The following is a 22,399-nucleotide window of genomic DNA, read 5'->3' as shown; positions in this document are numbered from 1 at the left end:
AGTACGGCTTCTCTCTCACCCTGTCTGTCTGTCTGTCTATCTCGTTTCTGTGTGTACACCTTCACTGCAGAAATACCATTTGGCCATAATTAGTCCAATAAACTAGATAATCACGTCGAAAGTATTTCGTCTAGTGTTCCGTGGGCGGTGTTGCCTTAAGTTGGTCATTTATCTGAGGCTGTCCTAATAAGCATCGTACAGTGCTAATGTTGTTTCTCTGGAAAGTCATGGAGCATGTGACAGTTACGGAGTTAAACCAGCCGTAACGTCTGTCAACTGCAAGCACGTTAGTTTTTTAACAGTAACAAATAAGGAAACTTTGAAGGAAAAAAAAATGATTACGTAAGGTAGGTGACCAAGGTCGTACCTACTTGTGGCAACTCAAACCCTAATCGCCAGAATGCAACAAGTGTGACTGCTTCCTGTATGTCCCCCTTCAAAGGCGGATCTAGATTTTTTTATGATAGGGGGCACAGAAAATGCTGTAACCATATAAACATAGGAAATTCAATGTGAAGATTTTTGCAGATTTTTCGACTTATTCGAAACAGCCTAAATAGTCGCATCAAGGCAATTAGATCATTTGTCCTCAGATAGAGTAATCCGAACCACTGTGTAATGTGCCTCCACCAAGAAACGAATCCATGTCCCTTTGATTTTAAGGCGTAGCATTAGCAGACTTTCGTGAGAGTAGTTCTAAATTATTTGTATTAACAATGTTTATACTAATTGATTTGCTTTATTTTACTTCGCTTTTTTGCCACTTTTGGCTAATTTGCAAAGATGGGGATGAGTGATGATATGTTGAAATTGATGAATGGACACTCACAAACATCCATGCGCAGACCAGGACCCCTGGCGTCGTAGTGCAATGTGGTAACCACTCCGTCACGGGGGGCGGCTAACAATGTTTATAGAAAGCTTGAGGATTAATTTTTCTCCGACGAAACTGTCACAAACTTGGGAAATATTTGTCCCGGAAGCGAATTCTGGTGACGATTTATTTATGACAGTCCCAAAGTTAATGTATGGTGCTGTTTGTTGGTTGACAGCATTGTAGGCTCTTTCATTTCTTTCTTGCTGATGAAATAGTTACTGCTACAAATTACTTTGACATGCTACAACAGTATCTGATACCATAATTGGCTGACCGTCTACCAATAGTCCATTTTCAGCAAGATGGTGTACCACCACACTGGGCCTTATACGTGAGAGATGTCCTGGACAGGACATTTCCAGCACGTTGGATTGGAAGAAATGATCAAATTCCCTGGCCTCCTAGATCCCCTGACGTTACACCCCGAATATGCTAGAGATGGTATGAACAGAGTTTGAATTTCGATTAAATGTTGTACGCCCCACCAGAGGTGCGCATGTTGAAGTGGACTAATACACAATAAAGCTGCGTTGGTAAATCAAATGTGACATGGCATGTGTCTTTAAGTCAATTACAAGTTTTGCTGTATGACCAGGCCCGTAGCCATAATTTTCTTTAGGGAGGGGCCAGATCCGTGTGTATATATACAGTGGCGGCTATTTGGGGGGACCTGTGGTCAGTTGTCCCCGACATTTTTTGCTATTTCTCTGGTCAGAAGTATTCTGATAGTTCTGAGTTTCGCAAATTAAAAATGTTTTCAAATTTCCTTTATTTTCCTATACCAGAACCATCGAATAACCACGATAATTCTATGTTTAGAAAATAATATATTTGTACATTAAATTATACGCATTAGCAATTATTATTATTACAATAAAGGATTCTAGATGTGAGTTAACCGATAGCCCGTTATATGAAGGATCGTAGCGGTCTATGGTTAATCGGAAAGAAATGAGAGAGACTTTTTCACCAGGTAGCCAGTAGCGGCAATTGGGTGGCAAACTTGGGGGCAAGGACAATTTACTTTCTCTTAGTAGACAAGTTTGAGTTTTAGGTCCACTTTTATTCACAGATATACTAATTGGGACTGAACCTACAGTTTAAAGTGGGATCCGAATCACTATGTGCCTCCACTGGGTGATGGTATACAGGGCTTAGCATTAAGAGGTCTTAGTGTAGGAGCAAAAGTGGAAATAGTTGGGGTGCAACCGCCCTCCACGCCCCTGAAATCGCCACCACTGGTGGTATCCTTGCATCAATGGTTATAAAACTAAAACTACCCAATATCGTAGACTGCAGACTTCTGGAGACTGCCTCTCTACACAACAAACACATTCATTTACGCAAGAACAAAATTATTTTTTTTCAAATTTGAAATTCGTCGATATTATTTTCGTAGATTTTTATAGTTTTACATTTAAAAATTTAATGGCTGGAGGGGAGGGCCGTGGATCCCATGACTCCTCCCCTGGATACGGGCCTGTGTATGACATCAAAGTTGTAAAGTACCTTCAGGAAAACCTCAGTGTTTAGGCCAGCATCCCTTTCCACACCCCAGGTTTCATCTCAATAGTAATACAAAAATATATTTTAATATAGATGAAAGCATGTTTATCTTAGTGCATATTGCAATAGAGTGAACGCCTTCTTTATTATCAGTGGCAATAGTCATGTCTAAAGTGTAAACCAATCGTCATTAGTCTCTATGAAATATAACTACCAATTTTTATTTCTATTAAAAAATCGATTTGAAGACATTAACGTCCAGTATTCTTACCATTTTATAGTTCGTTGTTTATTTAAATCAGTTACGGGAATACTTATTTTTTAAATATTTTTACTGCCGTTTTCATTAGGCTATAGATATTTTGCTTATTCAGTATAACATGTAACACATTAAATAAGTATTAAGATAATATTTTATAATGTTTGTACGGCACAAATATTTGCTACTTAAAGTTATAAAAGATGCAAAATGAGTATTGCAAGCCTAAGATGCAATTCTAAAATAATAATATTACATTGAATCATTGCACCCTTTATAATATGATCTACACCCAACTAGCACCCCTAGATTTGATATGTTGGCGCTGCCAATGCCCAAAGTGTCTTCCATAATTCTGACATATTCCGCCCAGACCAAGATAAAATGGTTCTATCTTTTATTACTACATGCTTTAACATATTTTCAGCTTAGAACTTCTACTACAATTTTCAAAACTCAGCTATGCTTTGTTCACATTCCTGAAAATTCACAGATTATAACTTCCCTCGAAAATGTTACCATCTTACTAGACTCTCTCTCCACACTCTGATGTTCAATTGTTTTCAATTAGCATACAATGGATTAAGGACCATCTGTTCATCCAGTGTATATTATGACCTCTTTGAAGATGATGGACGCTTATGCCCAGAAATGAAAGCATCACAGCCAACGATACAATTTTTGACACTTTTCTGAAAATTAATTCCCCAGTTATATAAAATCGACCTTAAATTTTGTGTACGAATGCACACATACATACATAAGTTACAAAAATTGTATGTAATTTTCTTCAAACGTGCAACGTCCCCCGGTCGAACACCAGTCATCACAAAGTTAGTCCGCTACTCCTTTAGTCGGGAACATGAGAATCTGTAAATCATCAGGGCTTGCTGGGTAGAAAAGAAACACAACACTGTTTTCAAAGTTAAAACGCAGTTTTATAAACGCGTATATTTCATAATCACTTACCAGTACAACACTAGAACATTCAATACTAACGTTGGTATATTCCCTCACATAAAGCGAAAGTCAAAGAACATAATTAATTGTTTACTTTGAACTTATCGGCAAGAAGAAAACTCGAAAACCCCAAAATCTATACTTCAATTCTCTCCGTTTCCAAGTTCTTATTATTTTTCACATTCACCTGTTTTTTAAACTTAGTCTGTCGTCTGGTGAGGAACATTCAGGTGGGTTCACTTCCTCGGCTGAGATTAGAAAGTGACGTCAACACGAACAGATTTTGACGTATTTATAAACATATATAAAAGTTCCAACTACAACTGTATCAGTCTAACTATAATTATCTGTGACAACTTGCACATTATTCGAAATAACAAACATTTTAAAAATCTTAACTTCTTATAAATATAAAATCTTAAAACTCTCAGGTTCGTTACAATTGCCCCTCGTCCGGGGAAATTTTTTGATGAAATTGTAATTTACAAGTTCTGAAAAAATTTTCAGTACATAATGAACATTGAAATATAGTTTTCTTGACAATTGAATGACTCAATCTTGGCTTCTCTTCATTTGACAACAGCTCAGAAGGGACGTAGTTTACAGTATCCAAAACAGAATGTAATCCACGATAGTTAATCAGCCAAAACGCAGTGAAATTAGAACAGTAGGCTTCCATATATCTAGTTTCTTCTCCAGAAATACTTTGTAGAAAACGGTATAGGATTCGATAAGCAATGAACTGAAACCAGTACTTTCCTATAGCACTTCAAACTCAACACTCTTCTTGCTTCTGTGCTTCTAGAATAATGCCTTTAAATTCCACACCAGCAATACAATAACTCCTGCTTATAGGAATCAATCCAAATATTTACTATATGAACCTTCTCTGAGAGGTCTACGGATTTATACATCCCGATTCTATCCTCATTCTGGACCTTTCGGATGTACCGCACTAAATATATATATATATATATATATATATATATATATATATATCTGGAGAATTCATCCTTCATTTGATCAGGAGTGGTAACAAACAACACATCAACTGCATTTTTCTTAATACTTATTTCTGCCTGGTGCAGTTTTTAGAAAAAGCATACGCCAGAGTACGTCAGAACCAAAACCTTTTTAAATGAATCCTTTGGTGCTAAAATTCAGACCACCGATTTTCAGTTCTACTTGTCTACCATTTAACACTCTCTTCTAGAGTCTTCCGGAAAATACTCCAGTTTCACATACGGAATTTTGTTTTTCACTTGACTGCCTGAAGATACAATTTCGGTCAGCAAAAAGAATTTACACATAATCCTTGTATTTTACGTCCCGTCGAGTTCACTTGCCTAAACGAAGAGGAGGCACTTAGAAAAGGTCGACGTTTGTTTGACATGATTGGGATCGCTGGTTGTGCAGAAACTCTCTGGTAGTCTCCACTGCTTCTTCCTGCTCTGAGGCAACGTCATGTCTTGGGGAGAAAGAACCACAATTGTCACCTCTACGTCGTGGAGAGTACTGTCTAGGCGGACTAGGGCTACGTCGTTCTTCGTAACGCCATCTGTCTGGAGAATTCCGCTCTTGTTCTGAACGAGGCCTGTAGAAATTGCGCTGTCTTTGGTTTTGATCTTGGTTGAAACCTCTCCTACCTAATCCTCTGTTGAATCTTCGAGGTCGTGAGAAATTTCCTCCTCGACTCTCTGAATCCGTCTGGATATTCCGGATCTTAAAACTTTTATTGCCTGCAGCCTCTTTATTCTTCCAGGCATCAGGGTCATCATAAATATCGAAGTCCTTTAAGAAATGTGTCAATTCATCCACACTTCGTGGAGCATGCGCCAGACAAAGATTCCGAATGCGATACGGCAACTGTCCAATGATCAAATTAAGTACTTCACTCTCATTAAACTTGTCAGCCAGGTTTCTATACGCTGCGTAGACACTCCAGGCAAAACTCTCTAAGTTGTCGTGGGCCAGGCGAGAATACCTTCGGTTCCTCACAGCCGCTAGTTGTCTTTGTTTCGTCTTTTCTGATGCAAATTCATCCTTAAAGCGTGCACAGAAATCAGCATAATTCACAAAGTTGTCCATATTACCAGCTAACCAATGCTCAGCCTTGCCAGTGAAAACCCGTGGTAATAATTCCAATCTATAGTGCTCAGGCACTTGCATTAAGTCAAAACTGACATTTAATTCACGCAGATATCGTTCGGCAGGTTGAGCTTCGATATCGATGTTAGCGATATCAGCCATTCTGGGCATCTTAAACTCTGTTCTGCGTCGAGGAGAAAAACTGTCATTACTATCCTTTTCTCTAGGCCTCTTGCATCTATCAGAAGTTGTGGTATTACCGGGGAAGAATGGGTTTGGAAGTACAACAGGAGGTTCATAGGCAGTAGCTTCTGGTTTCAGTCCTCGGATTGGATCAGGCACTATATCGGAAGAGGATACTGGTCGAATCTGTAAATTATGGATCTTTTCCTGCAGTTCACTGACCCTACTTATAATTGTAACTGTCTGTTCCTGAATTTCTTGGCGAAGAGATACTTCCATCTTTTTAGCCTTCTCATGGGGAAAATTAACCTTTTCTCCAGCTTCCTTTATTTCAACTTTCTGTCCGTGCACTATATTTTCTATGAGTTCTGTTCGTTCACCAAAGGTTTTTAGTGCTACATTAAATGACTCTACAGAACTCTTTAATTATTGAACTCTCTCTGGAGGGTCACATTCAGATTCTCTTCCAGACTGGACAATTTCAAGGCAGGTTTCCATATTCTTCTTCAATTGATCCTGTTCTTTCTCTATCCGTCCTTGCCGAACTGTTAAGAACTCTAGCTCCTCTTCCACAATTTTCTTTACCCTTTCGTCCACGTTTTCAGTGACTTTAATACTAAGCTTTTCTATCTCTCCTCTGATGCTCTCTACCTGTTCAAATTTATGTTGAGAGAATAGAGCCTGTAACTCTGACCTTAGTTTTATATCTTCCTGTATCCTCCTTTCTTCCTGGTTTTCAATCAATGCACGGAAAATATCTAAGTCTTCTTTTCTCTTTCTCTCTTCCTCCTCTTTCTCTTTCCTTCTCTTAACTTCTTCCTCTTCTTTGTCCTTCTTTCTCCTTTCCTCTTCCTCCTCTTTCTCTTTCCTTCTCTTTTCTTCTTCCTCTTCTTTTTCCTTCTCTTTTCTTCTATAGACTCAACTATGAGCTTAAACTCCATCATCTCCTTCTTTCGAACTTTCTCTATCTGAGCCATCTCTTTCTGACGCTGTTTCTCCTCCTCTATCCTTTCCTTCTGTCTACGGTCTTCATCCTCCTTTTCTTTCTGGTTTCGCTCTGCTTTGTCTTTCATCAACCAATCAAGTAGCCAGTGATCTGATGAGAGTTTGGTAGAAACGCTCGGTTCTGGTTCTGTTTCTGGTGCTGACAAGCATGATTTGCATCGCATCTCTTTATTTGATGCCAACGTTACTTCCTGCCCATCACAACTACTATGAAACCTCTGCAAACATTGGCAACACTGGAAGAATTCCCTGTCATTGGTAAGATCATCACAGCATCCAAACTTGGTTTCTGCATCCATTGTCGTTCTTCCTCTGCTTCGCAGATTCATTCCTGTCGCGTCTTTCTCCATTCTACTACACCGTCTATGGCTCTTACCAGTTAATACTTTCACTTCACTATCACACTTTTACCTTCGTGAATTCCAAGAACTTTCAATATCACCTTCGTGAATTCTATGGACGAACACTTTCAGTATGCACTAAACCGGGTATCACGTTTTAATTGCTAAAATAACTTTGCACTCAAGCCCCCACGATTGTACCAAAATAACTATGCACTCGAGCCCCGCGTTGGTGTGCCAAAATAACTATGCAACGTCCCCCGGTCGAACACCAGTCATCACAAAGTTAGTCCGCTACTCCTTTAGTCGGGAACATGAGAATCTGCAAATCATCAGGGCTTGCTGGGTAGATAAGAAACACAACACTGTTTTCAAAGTTAAAACGCAGTTTTATAAACGCGTATATTTCATAATCACTTACCAGTACAACACTAGAACATTCAATACTAACGTTGGTATATTCCCTCACATAAAGCGAAAGTCAAAGAACATAATTAATTGTTTACTTTGAACTTATCGGCAAGAAGAGAACTCGAAAACCCCAAAATCTATACTTCAATTCTCTCCGTTTCCAAGTTCTTATTATTTTTCACCTTCACCTGTTTTTTAAACTTAGTCTGTCGTCAGGTGAGGAACATTCAGGTGGGTTCACTTCCTCGGCTGAGATTAGAAAGTGACGTCAACACGAACAGATTTTGACGTATTTATAAACATATATAAAAGTTCCAACTACAACTGTATCAGTCTAACTATAATTATCTGTGACAACTTGCACATTATTCGAAATAACAAACATTTTAAAAATCTTAACTTCTTATAAATATAAAATCTTAAAACTCTCAGGTTCGTTACAAACCTCAGTGTTGCCATTCCTCCAAAATTCAAAAATGTCTAAAAATTATTATTTGTGTGTTTGTTCAGTTCATTCTCTTTTTATGTTACTACCAGGTGGTTATAATTAAAGTGACGGTGTTCAGAGTGGTACAGCACGGGCTGTAATGAGAGTAGCAGTCTGAAACTTCGTAGATATGCTAATGAAGCAATGCGCTCGCGAATTATGAAAAAAAAATAAAATAGTTCCAATTCTCGCCACCAGGGTAAAAAATGGCGCTGTAACCAGTCGAAACGTGGAATTTTCCGTAACTCTGACGTCAAAGTCGATGACATTGCCTAACCATTGTGTGAGCTCCCTGGTTGTCATTGGTGACGCTTGTTGCTTTTTCCTTTAGTAATGTTCATGTAATTCGAATAGTGAAATTGTAGCGATATTTTATTACAAAGAGTATTGTTTTCTGCGATTTATAGTGTTTTTCCTGTAACTATACCACGTTTTGACTGCTTACAGCACCATTTTTTACCCTGGTGGCGAGAATTGGAACTATTTTTTTTTTTGCATAATTCGCGAGCGCATTGCTTCATTAGCATATCAACGAAGTTTAAGACTGCTACTCTCATTACAGCCCGTGCTGTACTACTCTGAACACCGTCACTTTAATTATAACCACCTGGTATAATTATTCATAAGTCACGGATATTGATACCAGTGAGGCAACATTTGTATTCATTCTTAGTTACAGTTCGTTTAGTGTTGTAAACCAGAACAATTTCAATCCAAGCAGAAATAGCAAAAAATTAACACTCATCTTGGCCATTGTGCGAATAAGCAAATACCCAACACCAACGCCACAGGAACAAGTAGAGAAAAACACAAAAATATGACTTGTGTTGCCTTCAAGCGGGCAAGTTACGATCTGAAATAGCTAACGTTTGCAGCAAAATAATCGTTTATCCGATAATAACGTTATCCGCGATTTGTATACAATAGGGGAAAACGTAGATATACGTTCATCACGACGAAAGGGTTCAGGGAAATAGGAAGACTGCATTCTTTGTGGAATCGGACCTTAAAGAAACAAATTTGAAGCAAGGAACGCATGGATACGTTAAACCCTGCTGACAGAAGCAGATCAATCCGTTCAACCTTGACCTGCCTTCGTCCGTTTGGTAAGCCGTTCGCTAATTGGCCAATTAAGTTGATTAAATACTGTAGATTCCTCCAGCTTGGATCAATGGAATTTCCACTGCTACATGTCAAAGCTCGTGTTTAATCATTTTAAGAGGACAAAATTGTAACTGAACTCCTCTAGGCTTCCTGTCTGCTTAGGAAAATAACGCCAGAGGTCGCCCCAATCACCGTGCTCGGGAAACAGAGGTGAATATAGGTTCAAGAAGCTTTATACGAAGTATCTGCGTCAAGAAAAAACGAATGTCGATTTGCTATTGTTCAACTCCCTGTAGTCCTACTGTCGAATACACGAATGAAGAGCTTTCATATTCCGTTAAGGTAGTACCGCAGATAAATGGTAGTACTAAACGCACGGCCATAAAACTAGGCGGCTGGGTAGAATTCCACTGGTGCCACATATGGGAAAAGCAAAGCGAGAGCGGGACAAAAGTCAAGGTTCCCGCGCACTGTGTGGCAACGTCAACCGGGCTGCGTTGCCTTGTTCGAGCGTCAGACCGACTTCTCTGGGGCATGCAGTTGCCGTACCTGACCTTTTGAGCAAATATTGTCAGTTTGTATCACATGTATTACAAAGACCAACTCTACAATGAGATCTTCCTTTCTCTTAAACATTCGAACATACGAGGTTATTCTCAGACGTGGCAACAGCGCGAACTTCCGACAACCGCCTAATTTCAATGCCGTGCGTTAGGTACTGTCCCATTAATTTGTCCCGGTTTTTGTTTTCTTTCTTTCAAAGCAGAGATATTTTCCATTCAGTACGTTTTCTCTTTGTTGGTTGAAATTCATCACGTAACATTACATTGACAAGGTTTAGGTTGCAGAACAGCCCTAGGCTGAAACTCGTCCGCATTATAAAGAACATGTATTATTATTATTATTATTATTATTATAGTAGGTGAAACAGGCGATTCTGGCGACGTCCTTTGACCTACTTTCTCGCCTTAATGGATTTTTCTCGTAAGGCATGAGCAGTGTTGCCAACTCCTCACTCGAAAAATCACCAAGGTTTTTGTTTTACGCACTAAACTAACCTACAATAAGAGAAAAATAGACAGAAAAAAGCTCTGGCATCACTTTTTAAGCTATTTTTTATGCTAACTCGTTTTTTGACCTACTTTTCGTAGTAGGGGGAACCCAACGTTCTGGAAGGGTCCTTTGACCTACTTTTCGCGCGCAGTGTTGCCAGCTCCTCACTCGAAAAAATCACCAAGGTTTTTGTTTTTGGGTCTAACGTAACCTAAAGCAAGGAGTTGGCAACCTTGCTTGAGGTATTTTCTCGCAGTGTTGCCAACTCCTCACTCGAAAAAATCACCAAGGCTTTTTTTTTGGGTCTAACCTAGCCTAAAGCAAGGAGCTGACAACCTTGCTTGAGGCTTGCCTTACAGTGCATAAAGCAAGGTTGCCAACCTACTGGTACTTTTGCCATAGCCTTTTACAAGAAAAAAAAAGAGAAAGGGAAGAGTTAAACAACCGACAGCTTACCCACAGCCTTTTTTGCTCTAACCTAACCTAAAGCAAGGAGCTGGCAACTTTGCTTGTGCAATCAACCCGGTTGACCCCCCTCAAGTAAAAATCAGCGTTGCCAACTCCTCACTCGAAAAAAAATTCACCAAGATTTTTTTTTGGTCTAACCTAACCTAAAGCAAGGAGCTGGCAATTTTGCTTGTGCAATCAACCCGGTTGACCGCCCTCAAGTAAAAATCAGCGTTGCCAACTCCTCACTCGAAAAAAAATCACCAAGGTTTTTCTTGGTTTAACCTAACCTAAAGCAAGGAGGTGGCAACTTTGCTTGAGGCTTGCCTTACAGCGCATAAAGCAATTTTTGCCAACCTGCACACACTAACCAAGGAGAGCCGGCACTGCCGTAAAAGAGAGAGAGATGGGTGGATGGCAACGCAGTATGTGTGTGCGTGTGTGTGTATAATATGTAGCATTATTAACTAGAGTGTGTCGGCAATTTACTTACAACTAAGAAAAATAGAGATGGCAACGTTGGTGTAAGATGAAGAGAGAGAGAGAGAGAGACCCGTGGCTGGCAACAGTAACGAGCGAATGCGCCATATCGTAATTTTCCAACTCCGTATATCGTGACCTTTGTAAACCTCTCTCGGGGGAACGATGTGCCACACACACGCGCGCACACACCTGTATTGTGACGCAAGCGAACAAACAAAATAATAATTGTTGTTTTTAGGATACCTGGCCCCCTATAACCTCGCGAGGGTGCGTGGTGCCCAACACAGTTCTAATGGCCACGGCTAACAAAGTCATGCCTCTGTAGAGTTTCACGTGTTTTTTTTTTTCTCAAACTTCTATGAAACTCTACAGAGGACCTCCGTAATGCATGCAACGTGTACTAACAACTCTAGTGTGATTTGATGTTGTGATATTTTTGGATATAGAGTTTTATTGTGAGATATAGATAAAAATAATTATGTTTATTATAATATTTTCTTGATGAAGATGGAGAATATGTGTGTGTGTTACAAATAAAGTTGCATGCTTTTTTTCTAGTGTGTGTGTATGTGTTTTTGATGTTCGACAGCATCTGAAACGATAAAAAAAGAAATTTTATTGTTAATTTTCACGTGTAAAAACAACAACAAATTTTGTACAAATTCTGATTGTCTCGTGCTATAGCGCAAAAAGGATATTGTAACTGATCTGAACTAGTGAAATTTGTATTGTGCTATTGTAACTGATTGTGCTAGTGCAGAAAATTTCTTATTGTGCAAGAAAAGATGTAAAAAACTTGTTAAAACTGCTCTGTGACCCTCTCGTTCTTCACGTCGTAGGCGAAGGACTTCTCTGCAATCAGGATGACACTGCATAGGGTATCCTCGGGCAAGGCATCGTGGAACTCGCAGACGACCTTGATGTTGGTTCGATCGTTGACCACAACCTTCTTCCTCTTAGATGTGTTGATGACGAACATCGGCCTGCGGATTTTGAATTCGCTGGGCGTGTAGTACATGTCCACACTTCCCTCGGTCACGCGTTTGTAAGCCGTGTAAGCTTCGTAAAGTTTGAGGTAATCGTTTTTTGTCATGTCGAGGTTGTAATTCTCGCGCGGGAACACTTCGTTGCGTCCATTCTTGAGATAAATGTTCTTGATCTTGCAGTCGTCGAACTTGCTGGAATCTTTTTCCTGATTGTTATTGCGCCCGGTCTGAAAGAGCACCACGACGAAATCTGGCATGTCGAACTGTATGTTGTTGAACTGAGTCGTCACGTCGAATTCCATGTGACTTCCCGACGCCATCTTCTGTACGCACTGGTAACCGTGAAAGTGAATCGGCACCTGCGGACTTTTCAAGATCTCCGCTTTGTACTTGAGGGCGTAGTTCGTTTCGTATTCCACTACCGGCATTCTCAATTCCATGCTCCGGATGACGCACTTGGCTGCTTCGGGTAATGTGTTGGCTATCGGCGTGGTGGCGTCCGGACCCAAAGTAGCGTATCGCATCAGTACGTCGTTGTCGTTGGCAGCTCTTCGAAACGTAACGCGCAGTCCTCCCTTCCACATGATCTCCTTGTAGTCCGAGAAGAAACCAGGCAGCAGACGCATGGTAAAGAGCACCGTGTGACTTGTCGTCGATATTTTGGTCCCGGCTTCGAATCCCCCGGCCTGGTAGTACGCCGCGTCTGTTTTGGATAATTTCAACGTTCCCACCGCCGTCGACGTGATGCCTGGATAATCTATTCTGTCTATGACGGTGTTGTGTTTCCTCACCTCCACCTGCGAGAACAGGTGAGGCACGAAGTTGTCCACGAGTATCAAGTTTGCTGCTGCGGGAAACGCGTCTCCGCTTTCCTTCTTCACCACGTCGAATTGAAGGTAGAGGTCCGCTCTGTGAGGATGAACGAACCCATCGCCTACGTCCACGTCGTATTCGATCTCCCTGTTCGCCTCGTTGAGATTGGCGAACGTGCGACGGTTGGGAGGGAAAGATTGCAATTCGTAACTTTCGATTTGCTCCATTTTACATGTATGGTTATTTATTATATGTCGATCTCCACGATGGCCGTCGTAGTGGCACCTGCGAAATCCACCACCTCTCCTTTCTCGTTCGTCACCACCAACTCTATGTCGTCTATGCGGTTGCGACATACTGGAAAATAGATCGGCGAAGAGGGTGTGTAGATGATCGGTTCCATGAACTCGGAACTTGGTTTGAAAGTGGCTATGATTCCCGTCTGCTTGTGACTTCCCAGTAATCCGTCCGAGGATTTCGTGATCATGCCTTCGGCCACGTTGCAGTGAACGTTCAGAGTTTCGATGGCTAGAAATTTAGGAATATTGACTGCCGTGTGCTTGATGCCAGCTTCGAGTTTGGTGTCATTCTCGAAACCTAAAAGTTCTCCCATGGTGCCCAGGTCCGCGGTCTCCGTCGCGGATAGGATTTCCACTCTGTGCGTGACCGAATTTTGAGAAAGGTATGTGCCTTTGGGTAATTGAGCTTGCAAAGTGGAAAGATTGTATTGGCCTGGCGTGACGACGATGTGTTCGCTTCCGACGCTAATTTTGTTGTTGTGCTGCGTAACGTTAGGTATGAGGTACATGCTGTAGAATGCACGCAGAGCCACGGATTTAGGATAGACGATGTCGTCGTGCAACGTGAGTTTCAAGATTGAAGATTCGCTCGTAAGATGGAACACGCCCATCCTAGTGATGCTGTTTGAGGTTCCACAATGCTTTCTGGAAATCCTCGATCGTAGGGTTATTTATTTTAGAGAGAAACGCGAGCATGGAGAGGCAGAGATGACCGCAGTTCACGTCTCCGAAATTTTGAATGCGTTCGTCGTTGTAGTATATAGAGGTTTTGTTCGTTTTCAGATAATGAATTAAATTTGTAGGTGGAACACCTCCGAAAGAATCGAAAACGAATGCTTTATCATCATTTTTGTGGTAACATATCCAATGCGTGCCTGGATTTTCTTAACCGTCCAAGTTGACTACTCCGCATTCTCTTCTTTTAACGCTTGAAGGTAACGAGTCGGACATGAAAACTCCTCTGAAGTGTTTGATTCGTAACGGTTCGATCAGAGATTCAATGTCTCGGTTGGTGAGTGCCGCTGTTTCTTTTTTTTAAACTTTTTCATCACGCCCTTCCCCTTCTTCTCCATGGCCAGATTGTGACGTTTCTGTTCTTCCAATTCCGCCTTGTTCTTCTTCGAGTCGATGACGGTTTTCGCGATGGCGGCGCTTCCACCGGCCAAACTTCCAACGGCCCCCAATGCTGCCAGGATGGCCGGGATGCTGAATATGAAACCTCCGATCGTTTGCTGTTTCCGCGAACGCTGCAAGCGTCTCAATTGAGGTGTGCTGAGCAGCAATTTCATTCCGTGTCCTTTCGACAAGCAAGAACGTTTCTTCTCGCGTTGTTTCTTGGTGAGTAACCCATCGAGGGCACCTAGATTTTTAAGATTGGAGTATGGTATCTGGTACACGACACCCTTGGGCTTCATGTTGATGCTCTATGTGTTATTTTCACGGTATGTTATTTATATATATATTCTGAGATTTTTTCTCGTGTAGTTTTTTTACGGTATGTTATTTATATATTTTCAAGGCCTCGCAGTCGTTACACAAATTCTATTACCTGCTTCGTTTTCTTGACAAGAAGTTCCTTTGTCCCCTTGTACACGATTCGAGTTTTGTTCTCGATTAAAATAGATAGCTTCTCGTCGGATAACATGTTAGCGTATCGATCTGGTAAAAATAGACTGTATTGTGCGTTGAGCAACAGGCGTACCTTGGGGCCATACTGGGTAGAAACGATTGAACCGGAAGTTATCGTGTAAGGTTTGTCGACTTCCAATTCCCGAATTTTTACATACTCGACTGACAAATTTAGCATTTGTTTTAATGCTTGGAGATCACTCATTTTTTCAGTCGTCATATCAAAAAAAATTTCAGAGTGTTAGAGAGAAATTTAATTGTTTTTTCACGATGTGTGTCATTTATATATACCCAATATTATTTTTTTTCACGATGTGTGTTATTTATATATCAAGTTTTTTTTGACACGTATATATATATTATTATTTTTAACAGAGGAAGAAAGTCCGTGCTTCGGAAAACGCGATGATGTGCGTGATGATATCTTCCGTCTCCTGCTTAGACTTGCGCCAATCATCAGTATATCGTCTTCTTCCCTGCCTTGCCTCGTGCAATTCGTCCAACCTTTCATTTAATTTTTCCCCTGCAGCCGAAAGCAGAATGTTGAGATCACCACACCTCAGGCCGCTAATCTCCCGAAGATGGTCCTTGAGAACCATTTCACAAGGGATGCGAAATTCCGGCGTTGTTTTTGCCATGATTACAAGTTTCCCTACATCTCTGTTTACTACTTTTTTGAATATTTTAGATAGTAGCTCGGGTGGCAAATCAGTTATACGAGACATGTTGTTATTATTATTATTTTTTACTCTATGTTATTTATATACCCCACCCCAATTTTTGTTTTGTGTTCATGGCGATGGTGATACCCAGTGCGGCGACCCGTTCACCCAGCGATGCGTCTCTGCTCACGAACCTTTCGAAAGCTGCATGTTCCAATTTTCTGTCTGCTTCGTGACGTGCGTCCAGATCCGTCTGCGTGGTGTTGTAGGCGATGTCGTGATCTTTGCATGCCGCGTCCAACGGATTCACACCTTTGTCTCCTCTCTCCAATCTTTTCTCGAGTTTGGTACCCGGTCCGCAGTACTGGTAGCCAGGTAAATGCATCTCGAAAGGTAACTTGTTGATGATCATGTCCACGATGCCAACCTTCTCGTTGTAGAAATTACGGTTGCCTGCATTCTCTTCGCCGGCTATCACCAACAATCGGTCCACGAGCTTCCTCACGTCGTCCACCCAAACGAATTCTTTGGGTAACGTGTTGTAGCGTTTGACACCGCTGCCTGTTTTGACCTGGTTCCAAATCGGTTTGATGAGATTCCTGTACTTCTCGCCACTGCTCGATTTCACCCTATTCTGCGAGGCGTCGTTGTTCTGGTACAAGGCATCCGTCATGATCAAAATTTCCTTGTAACTCTGGTAATCTTCGTCGGTGTAATCTTTCGGCTGCTTTTTGGCAACAAGTTCCCACAGTCCCACCGTACCCGGATACCTGTTCCAACTATCCTTGTCGCCTAAATTAACTTTAATATCGTTGCCTTCGAAGGTCACCTTCGATTTCCCAATCTTCCACACCACACCGCCGCCTTCGCTGGTTTCCATGCTGGGATACAATCCGAACACTTCATCCTTGTCGAATTTCCCCGTGCTCAGGTAGTCTCGTGCCAAAGGTCCCAACTCGATTTTATCCGAAGAGGACGTGCTACCAATGGCTCGACGTCGTGCCGGTGCATCCTTCAGTTCGAACGGCGTCGAAGGAATGCTCGAAATGGGCGTGGGTACGGCGTAACTTCTAGCTGCGAGTGGCACGAGTTCGTTGATCAAATTTTTATTTTGTTCCGTGACACTTTTAATTTCTTTACCTAGACCGCTGATGGCATCGATCACAGGTTGATCCTGACGTTTTTTCTCTTCGTAGAATCCGCGATTCTCGGATTTCCAACCTTTGAAGCGTTTCGCGAGGTAATCGCGAAGCTTGAGATTTTCGTCTTCGATTTTTCGTTTCGTCATGACGTTATTTATATACGTCGTTTCTCACAACGTTGCAACGTTTAGAAAGTCGTTGATTTTGTTTCTGTATTTTCCGTCGTTGGGTTTCCTCGTCATGTCGATCGTCGCGAATCCGAAATCGTCACCGTTCCAGCAAGTAGAGCAGCAGCCTTCCGAAAATTGATTGTAGTTCATGTCTCCGCCTACGTAGTCATCGTACGCGTGCTTGAGGTTGGTGTGATCTTGACGAAACAAACATATGAAATTAGCGTTGTCGCGTACTAACTGTTTTGGAATTTTGGAAAACGTTTGAGCTAGGTAAAAGCAATCCATTCCTTTGTGACGACCTTGCGTGAAAAAGTTGCGAATTTCATTTTGATTTTCCAGGATGGCGTCGTCGAACACGACGACTGAATTTTCACGACAATCGTCGAGTGGTTTTATTTCCGAGGCGAACGTTGCAATGTCCAGACCATCGTACAGTTTCATCAGTTGCTGGTATTTGGATTGCTCCAAACTTTTCGAGAACACGTACAGGTGCCTGTTCTTCCAATCTAACCAATTCGGTGCGAGGAGAAAATTGTCCACGAGCAGTGTCGTTTTCCCACACCCCGAAGGACCTACGATCAGACAGCGGATGCTGTCGGGAAGCAACTTGCCGTTCTTTTTCTTCGTTTGACTTTCCGGATCCGGTAGACGCTTCACTACATTCCACGTACTCACAAGATCACTTCGTTCGCGTCGATCCAACTCTTTTCCCGAAGTCCCAGCCATTTGACAAACAGTTTGTCACCTTTCCTACGCAATACTTTCTCGATGAGGTACGTGTTGGGGTGTTTTGTTTTAGAGAGTTCCTCTTCGTAAAATCTTCCTTTCAAAATCTCGCCGCTACTATCTTTTATTATATACGTGTGTCGGTTTCCGGGTAAAACTCGAACCACCGTAAAGAGTTCCGTGCTCCAATTTTTTGTGAATCCCTTCTCGAAGGTGCGTTTGAATTTGTTGATCCTCACCTGGTCTCCAATTTTGTATTTAGCTTTCTTTGTCGTGGGTGTGTACTTTGGACAGTAAACGGTAGAAATTAAACGATGCTCGTCAGACTTGGTAACGTCGGCTGGCTTCATGCATATCGTTCTGTGTACCGTGTGATTATAGGTGTCGACGAGTTCCGGCAGGATGTCGACCCATTTGTAATTTCCCCGAAGCGTGAATCGTTTCCACATGTGTGTTTTCAAGGTTCGATTGAATCTTTCCACGATGCTGGCTTTGATGTGACTGAAGGTCGAATAATGTTGAATGCCATGTTTTTGAATAAACTTTTGGAATACGGAGTTGTAAAATTCTTTACCGTTGTCCGTTTGCATAAACCGTGGTCGTCTGCCGCCGCTTTCGCGAAAAATTAATTTGAATGCTTCCGTGACGCACGTTCCCGTTTTCGCCTTCAAAGGCAGAGCCCATGCGAATTTCGAAAACGTGTCTATGACGGTGAGGAGGTACTTGTTGCCCTTGTTCAATTTATGTACGTTTTTCAAATTACCGCTACTCATCTCCACGAGGTCGCTTTGCCAGAGGTCGTCGATGCCCTTGGTTACCACCGCCAAACGTTCGTAGTTGCGGCGTGCAGGTTTATGCAATTCTTCGACGATGGCTTGCCTAGACATCTTTAGAGATTACGTTTCAAGAGAAGCACAAGCGTGATGGGATTCAAAGAGGGTGGCACTTCGCTCGTGTTTTGAATGATCAGCTTATCGCCGGCACTCACGTCGAAAACGGTGAGATCTTCGTCTTCGTGTATTTCATATATGTTGCGCGTTTCGTTCCAACGTGCCAGAGGAATGTTTCCTGCTTTCTGGACACCACGATTCGATATCAAAGTCATGGTGGGAACGCTAGCTTTTCTACCGTGAGACCAGTACGAAAATTCGTTTATCTGAATCGTGCCATCGAGGAGAAACTTGTAGTACGGATGATAAGGATGTAACATGTACAGTTTGTTACCTTCGACGAACGTGGAGATTCTCTGTTGATTGGGTACGCTGTTGATTTCGATGGCTTGCAGAGAATGCAGTTTAGCGAATTTAGTGTCGACGCTAACGAGCTTGCTGTGAAGCTGTCCCAGTGTATTTTGTACGGGCAACAAATATTCGACTATGGTATCCGTTACTGTAGAAAACGACGGTTTGATTTTCACTTCCACGTTCAACTGCTTGTAGTTTTCGTTGAGTTCTTGCAGCTTGGCACCGAAAGAGGCCAGCGTCGATTCCTGCGTGGATTCCAGCACTCCAACTTGATTTTTGATGTTGACGACAATACTCTGAAGGTTCTCGACTTGATTCAATTTCAAACTTTTCTCGGTAAGATCGTTCACGATGCTTCGCATCTCGGTAAACTGCATGTGAAGATCGGCGACGCTCTGCGAAGTGGGCAGCGTCGACACCAGCGAAGCAAGTTCGTCTCGAATCTGTTCCACGTTCGCCGTTTCCGTTTCTAGTCGTTTCAGCATACGTGATATGTTCCTTTTCAAAGCTTGTAATTCTTTGGAGGTGGGGAGATTGGCCACTTTACTCTCGAGATCGCTCAACGAACTTTTGATGTCGCTCGATTCGGATAGTGCCGTCACGGCCGTTTTCAATTTTTCCAAATCTTCGCTGGAAGGTACGCTCGCCCGTAACGATTCCAAATCACCCTGTATGTTGTCGAGTACGTGATGAAAATGAGCAAGATTGGATTCAACGTTCAAATTTTCTAAATATTCGATCTTCTGCTGAACCGTGATTAACGTGTCCTGAATGCTCGTCAACGCGCTCGCTTCAGCGTGAATATTTTTAATTTCTTCGTTGATCAACTCCAGAGACGCCTGAAGCGTAGCGATGGTGGTTTGAATGTGTTCGAAATCTTGATAAGCCTCCAATTGAATTTTTATGTTCGCAACGCTCTTGCCGATGACCTGCAGTTCGTCCGACGATGGTAGGTTCGTCATGGTATCTTCCAAAGTCTGTAACTTGGATTTAATTTCTTCCAACGTGCTGGCGAATTCTTCTTGTAATTTGGAAACGACGACGTGCAAGCGTTCTACATCAATATCCTTCACGAGGGTTTGAAGTTCAGAGAATTTTTTTTCGATTGCGGAAGTTCGTTCTTCGATTTCGAATTTCAATTTTTCCAAATCTTCATTTTTCGATTGAAATTGCTGTAATTTGGCCAAATCATTTTGAAGCGAATCCACGCTCAACTGTATATTTTGAACGCTGTCGTAAGAAGGTACGTCGACGTAATTTTTTATGAGCGTTTTCAGTTCGGAATCGATTTTCAGAATGGGGTCGAGACATTGCGTTTGGAGCGTAGCGATTTCCGACTCTAAACTTTTGTTTAAGGTTTCCTGCAAAGCGATCAAATCGCTCCTCAACTTTTTAATTCGGACGTCCAACATGAGAATCTCTTCTGCGTGGTCTACACGCTTGGTGTTGCCGAAAATGTCGTTAGGCATTTTTGGTTAACGGTTATTTATAATAGGATAGACGATACGTAATTCTACGAAGAGAGGAATGAGTTTATCGTAATCTCCTAGGAGTTCCATGTAAAGGTAATCTCCTGCAGAAACATCGTATGCCATGTTAGAAAGCATCTTGTCGTGCTTGATTCGAAAAATGTTCTTGCCGGTAGATATTTTGATTTCGCCTACGTTTTCCGGATTCACGGTGATTTGAAGTTTCCCACAGATCGGAATTTCGTAGAAATGTAAATTGTTATTAAAAACATAAAATATCTTGCCCACGTCCTCATCCAATTTCGTCCAAATGCTGTTGAGGTGAATGATCAACAGACCGTTGAGTTTAGTTAATACGGAAGGTAGAAATTCATGATCTGTCGTCGTGCGGTGTACAGTCTCCATTGTTTGCTTTCGGAAACCAAAGAGATTCATGTTGGTTATTTAAGAATAAATTGAGAACGTATCTAATATAAATAACACCACAAAAAATGTGCAATTTTTAGTAACCATCTTTTTTTTCTTAGCAAAAAAATGGAGAAGAAGGAAGCGAAACGTGCATGCGACCAATGTGGGATATATATATCTATTTCTAACTTGAGTAGACATCGGAAGAATGTGCATGGCGAAGGATCAAGTAAGAGAGAGCTTGATGTTGACGATCAAGCGCCACGAAAAAAGCAGAAAAGTGCCGGCGAAAATATTAGAAATATTTTAACCAAGGAGACTTTCCAATCTGAAGAAACATCTGATCTAAACAACTTTTTTCATTCGGTCAAAACCAAGTTAATTTCGTCTATCACCGAAGCTTTGTTGCAATGCTCGTTGAAAATCCACCTCATCGTTTCCGTCATTTACGAAAACGTAAAAAAAGAGCGAGAAACTTTCCATCATTACACTGGTGTAAAGAGCCTCCACGCCGCCGACGTCGATGAGGTGGATGCCATTTGCAACCAGATGTTTGACGCTTTGTTGAACAAGCACGAGACTTTCCAAGAACGCGGATCGGGTTGGACACTTTGCGGTTCGTCTCACACTTTAACTTTGAAGGTGGCACGATACAACCCGATGGGAGCATCCAGCTACATCAAATTGCCCCGGGAAATAGCCAGTAAGAAAGCCATAATCAACATACAAAATGAGGATAACAGATGCTTTTTGTGGTGCATCATTGCCGATCATCACCCAGCCGATAATGACAAACATCGTTTATACCACTACAACAAGCCAGAATATCTCTCAGAATTTGAAAAACCTATGGCTGGCATTAATTACCCTGTAAATCTACGAGACATTAGTAAATTTGAGGCACAGTACAAGACAGATAAAAACGATAATATAGCAGTACACATCTTCGGATTAGACAAAAACAACACCATCTACGTTCTCAGACACAGCAACATTAAAAGTAATCGCGTCATCAGATTACTCCTGATCGAAAATGATGATAATTATCATTATTGTCTAATCCAGAATCTTCCAAAATTAACAAGAAGTCAAATTACCACACATCAACATAAAATTGGAGTATGCGACAGATGCCTGAGTATATTCTACGGTCAAGGAAAAAAAATGCTGATGAAGAACTCCGAGATCATCATGAAATGTGCAGTAAACATTCGGCTACGACTATCAAAATGCCCTCTCGAGACATGACATTTTCCAACTACAAGGCGTTACTCTGGCATCCCGTGGTGATATGCGCCGACTTTGAAAGTTTCCAACTTCCACTCGCCACATGCGAACCGAATCCCAGCGTATCGAGCACCACCGAAATTCTACATCACGAAGCCTGCGCTTTTGGATTGATGGTCAACAACACAGGCAATGTTATTTTACATCGCGGCAATGATGCTCCACAAAAATTTGTTCAAACCTTGAAACAGATGGCCATACAATTCGCTCCTCTACTAAGAGAAAACAAAGCAATGGAGCCTCTTACCCAGGAAGAGAAGGAAGCATACGACCTTGCCTCTCAGTGTGATGTGTGCGAAAGTAACTTCACCCTCGAAAATGTCAAAGTTCGCCACCACAATCATCACACGGGAAAAT

The sequence above is a fragment of the Lepisma saccharinum genome, chromosome 1 (assembly GCF_977018435.1).
Source record: "Lepisma saccharinum chromosome 1, izLepSacc3.1, whole genome shotgun sequence".
Lineage (NCBI taxonomy): Eukaryota > Metazoa > Arthropoda > Insecta > Zygentoma > Lepismatidae > Lepisma > Lepisma saccharinum.
The sequence above is the reverse complement of the archived record's forward strand: the minus strand, read 5'-3'. Positions refer to the sequence as shown.